Genomic DNA, 6,382 nt, shown 5'->3' with positions numbered 1-6,382 from the left:
TTCTTTCAGCACTTTATATATTCTGTTCAAGGAATGAAAAATCAGAGAACCTTCATTTTTTTACCAATGAAAACTTCATCATAGAAAGGATTTAGAAATTCACTGTAAATATTTATATAAAAGACACAATTTTAGAAATGAATAAGAGATGTAAATGACTATTGCAAAGGCATTTTTAAAGAAAAAAAATATAAAACTTCAAATAGATTTAGGTTATGTATAATTTAACCTGACTTCAGTTTTGTAACTTGGGGGCAAAAATAATAGCTTCATTAAAAGCCTTATTTTTAAATGACTGAAGTAACTCCTAGAATACTATCATCATTTCAACTTCTTACTTAAGACTACTTTCCATAAGCTTTAGGGAGGACTACAAATTATTTTATTACATAGCTCCTAGTAATACACCCCAGCTTGTTCTTTAACCATGGGAGACACTAAAGTTATGTGTATTTTTACTACCCCAACCCCAGATTGCCTAAACTCTTATGTACTATGAAATATGCATTATGTTCTCTACTCTACAAACGTTATAAAGTAATCACAGTCATCGAATTTTAGTCATTGTAGGCAGCAGTATAAAATACCCATTATCAAAGCAGGACATAGCAAAGAGAGAACCTCTATCTTCACAATATTATAAATTATGTCTAAAGAAAAAAACATACATATGTGTAAATATACATACACATATGCACTTCCCAGTTAGTGAATGGGAATGAAGTTGGTTAAGTTTGAGTTCAGAACACCATCTTGCCTGTCTGTGACCTTTCCCCTGCAAGGGGCTTCCAATAAGTAGGCTTTATGCTCACTCAATCATTTATGCTTGGAAAGATGTTTTTTTGGTTTTGGGTTTTTTTTTGTTGTTGTTGTTAATATGTTTTTATTGGTTTCAGAGAGGAAGAGAGAGGGAGAAAGAGAAACATCAATGATGAGAGAGAATCATTGACTGGCTGACTCCCACATGCCCTCAAGTTGGGATCAAGCCCGCAACACAAGCATGTACCCTGACCAGGAATCAAACCCTGACTCCTGGTTCCTAGTTCGACGCTCAACCACTGAACCACACCGGCCAGGCGGAAAGATGCTTTCTTGACAGGACATGATAAAGCAAATTATTTTAACATGTTAATAATGGATAAGACTTCTATCACTATTTGCAGAAGATAGATGTTTAGTTTTGTTTTGAACAAGAGACAAATCATTTTAAAACTGATTGATCTTAATTGTATACTTCTTTCCAGAATCAATGAACAGGTGAGAAAGACACATTGAAGGAAATGGATTTATTTTTCTTTTCTTTTTTTTTAACTTTTTAAATTTATTTATCTCTATTGTTGAAAGTATTACAGATGTCCCCTTTGTTTGTTAAATGAGAGCCCAGTGCATGGTAGAACATATTTGGCAATGATACATCTGATAAAGGGTTAATAGCCAAAATATATAAGGAATTCATACAACTTAACAAAGGGAAGACAAACAATCCAATTTAAAAATGGGCAAAGGACATAAATAGACAGTCCTCCAAAGTAGACATACAGAAGACCAAGAGAAATGAAAAAATGCTCAGTCAGATCAGAGAGATGCAAATTAAAAGGACAATGAGGTATCACCTCACATCTGTCAGAATGGCTATCATCAACAAATGACAAGTGCTGGTGAGGATGTGGAGAAAATGAAACCCTAGTACACTGCTGGTGGGAACGCAGACTGGTACAGCCACTGTGGAAAACAATATGGAGTTTTCTCAAAAAATTAAAAATGGAACTCCCATTTGACCCAGTGATCTCACTTTTTAAAATCTTTATTGTTGAAAGTATTACATATGTCCCCTTCCCTCCCCACTTCACCCCTCCTAGCCCACCCCAGTTTCTCACCCTAGGCCTTCACCACCCTATTGTCTATGTCCACAGGTTATGCATATATGCATACAAGTTCTTTGGTTCATCTCTTCCCACCCACCCATCCACCCCCACCTTATCTTATACTGAAATCTAATTGGTTCAGGAACTAAATATAAGCTACTATCTGAAGACAATACATTTTTTTTTAAATTCCTGCAATTTGATGAAGATTAGATAACATGAGACACAAGAGAGGGAGACAGAAGAGAAGCTACAACTACAAGTGATCTTTTTAACAGCTCCCTGGTGTTTCAATGTAATAACATTCTTCACCTGGATGCCTACATGCAGTCCAACTAAAAACTGATAACTTTGCTTTCTGTTTGTTCCACATTAAATCTTACAATGCTGAGTAAAAAAGCAAATGGTGATACCATTACTGCATTGACTGCTGAAATAAATTGAATCTTAGTACTTTAGACATATAGCATGAGTTCATGTTTATACTTCAAACATGAAATCACAGGAATGTTATATTAATTAATGTTTTCTGAAATCAGACATCACAGAAAGAACCAAAATGTTCCAAAACTAGACTATTGAGCAAAAATGATAATTCTCTCACCCTGGCTCATTTCGCTCAGTGGTTACAAGGTCAGCCTGCACAGCAAAGGATCAAAGGTTCAATTCCCATTCCTCTCACATCCTTTCACCTCGCTCTCTCCCTCCCTCCCTCCCTCTCTCCATTTCTCCCTCCCTGCTACTCTCTTTCTCAATGGAAAAAAACAACAACAACAAAAAACAACAAAATGATTTCTTTAAAACTTTTGAACACTTTTTCTAAATTTCTAGAGGCTTCCTAGGTAAAGTAGAAAAGAAACAGCAATATCACAAATCAATACTGTTGATCAAATAGGCTGAAAAAATAATTAGAAAATATATTGCAACCCAAATCATACACTCATATTTGAAAAGGTAAACTCTCAAGTTCCGAAAGATTTTAACTTTTGGTATAATCCATTAGCAGGACATAAAATCATTTACATATTCTAATGAAGCCTTTATTCTTATTTTTAGAGTCAATACATGGAGAAGAATTTTATGAGTTATTAAAACTTTTTTAAACACCAAATGACACCACAAGGCAAGTTCACACTTTTGTATTAGTTACTGCAATAACTATATATTTCAAAAAGTTACCTCTATAACCACTATATGCAAGTAACCATCTGATGATGTAGTGTGTACATAATTCAATTCGTTAATAGTTAAATTTAATGAAGAAGCTAACTTACCGGTGGATCAGCCCCCTTAGAACCAGTCAGACCTCCTGTTAGGGATTCGATATCCTGAAAAGGGGAGAGGTGTTGATTGTAAAATGCTACTCAACAGCATGGAGAACTTCCCAGTCCCACAGTGTAATATTTTCTTTAAGCTACAAACTTAGGTAACTAAGCTACATTTGTTCTGTTTTTAGACCATCTTGCTATACAAATACTACACAAATAGCCTGTATCTAAAAGTTTAGATTTGTTTCCAACTCTGTACTATCTATAAAAACAAAAAGTATAAATAGACGAAGTGTTCCTGACTATACAAAAAAAGGCTGTAGGTGGGAGAGCAGATGTTTTGTTCTCTGAGGAGCTAAAGTAAGTGAAGAAAGGAAATGAAAAAAATTAATGAAACTTCAATATAATACAGTATATCATTTGCAAGAATACTAATCCCATGGAAAATGCTGAACCTATAGAAATGATTCCATCACCCATAATCCATCTGTTCTATGATAGGGGTACAAGGGTAGAAGAAAATAGGATTACTTTTTTTTTTCCCCCTCCTCTTCCTTTCTCTTTCATTTCCCTCCCCTTTACTAACAGGATGTGTAAGTAATTGATTCATCAATGGTATGTGTTTAACCTTATGTTCTGGCTAAGATTTTGTTGCAGTCTCAGTTGGCCAGACAAGAACAGAGACTTTTAATCCAGCCCCGGACTTACATGCCTGACCACCAGGAATGCATAGGCTGATGGATTAGGTCTCAGAAACACTGGGATGATGCACACCCAATCTCCACTTGACCGGTTTCAGGACACTGGGCCATCCTGTTCTGAGGACCAGTAATGAAGACATTCATCAAGACCCAGGACCCCCACAGGGACTCAAATTTCAGAGCCCCCTCTGTACCCTTACCCAGACTCTCTTCCCCTGATTCCCCTTTAAAAGCTTATTCCTAACAAGCTTAAAGGGAAGGCGGATGTTAGGGTTTTCACCTGTTACCTTCCCAAATTTCCGGCATCTGATATTAAGCACATTTTAATCTAACCCAGTGGTTCTCAACCTTGTCTGCATGTTAGAATCACCTGGGAATCTTTCTAAAATCCTGATTTCTGGGCCTCATCCTCCGAAAATTCTGTTTCTTTGTTACTAATGTTGGGCCCCCACCCCATAACAAAGAAACAGAATTTCCGGAGGATGAGGCCCAGAAATCAGGATTTTAAAAAGATTCCCAGGTGATTCTAATGTGCAGCCAAGGTTGAGAACCACTGGTCTAACCCCTGTCTCTGCACTTTGGCTGGATAGTGACGGGTAGTAGCACGAGCACTGGACTCGGTTGACCTCCGGTTTCATACATAGATGAAACTATAAACAGATAGGGATAGATTAGCTATTCTTTTACAAGGGTCATTTCTAATCTTGCGTCACTAACCACAGAGGATCATGCCTGAGTAGATTGATTGCCAAAGGTATTGCCAATGGAGAAATGAGTGATGCTGTGACACAGTGGAGAGCATGCATATTGCAGGGACAAGTCGAGCTCAGCCTGGCCATTGCAGGGCTTCGGTTCTAGGGTTTCTAATCAGACCACTTTGCCAAAAGAAGCTAACCGTCCACGGTTTTAAGTAAAATCTCTCAGGATGTTAACGTTTGCAAGTGTTTTGATTTTAAAACCATGGGCCCACACCTCCAAAATGAAAAAGCAAATAAGCAAGAAACTGTCTGCTCAAAGGCTGTCAGTTAGGAGTTTGGGGTTACCTTGAAGAGTTACACTATTTGCTAAAAAGTTTCTTTCGTGTGATCCTGGTCACTTCTTATATGTTTGCATCTCATACATATAGGGTTGAGGAACCTTGGAAAATATTGTTGTATTAAAAAAATCAAATGAAAAATAATTGAATAAAGATAGAAAGAAGAAAATAAATACCTATGATCAGAGAAATAGCCAATACCTTGACATCATGAAGATTTATGTTACTAGTTCATTAGGACTTAATCACACCATTTCCCTGATTATCTCAAAAAATAGGGAATCTTAACAACAAATATGGGGCTTGAATGAGCATGTGAAGAAAACACTGAAGGCAGGGGAGAAGGAAGGGATGGTGCAATGCAAGTTTCCATTTGGAGAAGCTGATTCTAAATGGGAACTCAGTGGGTGATGAATTTCGACATGCATATTTTATTAGGGCCATAAATGACAAGAAAATCACAAGGGATGCTAGCCAAAAAAATTAAGTTGTCTTCTCTGTAATGGATATATTGTATATAATATGTTTTCCTATCCAGCATTCCTTTGGGGAACCCTACTACTCCCTGACTCTAGCTCCATAAAAAGGCTTATAAAAATTGCTTCAAATGTTGTAAGAGCCTGCCAGAGAATTAAGGCAATTTTAGGTTCTGGAAAGTATAATGGTATAGTCAAAGTCTGTAATTTTATTGTATGAACAATGTTTGATACTAAATGTTCTCCCTGCCTTCAAACTTTAGATCATTTCTGGCTCTCAAAAACGAAAAGGTCCTAATTAATACTCCTGCATTGTTCTGTCTATTGTTAAAATGTTCCCCCTCTCCATCCTGTTAAAATTCTTTATTCCAATACCATACACACTATAAACAACCAAATCACCTACATTATTAGATCTTGCATGTTCTTTAACATTTCTATTAAGTCATCTATAAATTATGTCCTCAAAAGCAAAGTATAAAACATATACATAAGTTGCCCAACAAAATTAATATTCCTTATAAATCCAAAGATAATATAATTTTTTTAAATGTTTCAGAGTTTTAAGGGATGAACTGAGAAGATTTGGTAGTAAAATGGCTAAACTATTAGATGAACAGAAAAAACACAACCCATTTTCCTGTTATGACCATGACAAAAACAAGTTCCAAATTCTATTCCTATGAAAGGTTTATTTTGAGTACATTTAAAATGAAAGAAAATTATATGTTAAGTGCATTTTGAGTTAATACCTTCTGTTCTTCATAGAGAGGCATATAACTTAAATTAACAGTAGAATTGCTGATGGTATTATCAGAGATAATAGAGAAGTTGATTCAGTTTTAAAAAGTACTTTAGCAATTTGATGCATTTTGTCATAGTGTTAAAAGTTCCATCATGAATTTCTTGCTATCATAGATAAATTGGGAAAATTTTCAGGTTTCTAAAATCTTAAGCTTTTCATGATAGTCATGGTCCTGAGAAAAATAAAGCAAATGAGAATTTAAAAAATAAATAGAAATGCATTGATATTTAT

At 35.6% G+C, this 6,382-nt stretch overlaps 1 long non-coding RNA gene across 1 annotated transcript in view; it reads right to left on the bottom strand.

Annotated features, from left to right (window-relative positions):
• Nucleotides 1-3,138: 3,138 nt before the first annotated feature.
• LOC118651482 overlaps nucleotides 3,139-6,382 on the bottom strand; it is a 100,139-nt gene continuing 96,895 nt past the window's right edge. Inside the window, exon 3 of the long non-coding RNA XR_004966257.1 lies at nucleotides 3,139-3,193. This is a non-coding gene — a long non-coding RNA (uncharacterized LOC118651482). The remainder of the gene's footprint in view (nucleotides 3,194-6,382) is intronic.

The sequence above is a fragment of the Myotis myotis genome, unplaced genomic scaffold, assembly GCF_014108235.1.
Source record: "Myotis myotis isolate mMyoMyo1 unplaced genomic scaffold, mMyoMyo1.p scaffold_m19_p_3, whole genome shotgun sequence".
NCBI classification, from domain to species: domain Eukaryota; kingdom Metazoa; phylum Chordata; class Mammalia; order Chiroptera; family Vespertilionidae; genus Myotis; species Myotis myotis.
This window is presented reverse-complemented; position numbering and strand designations above follow the sequence as displayed.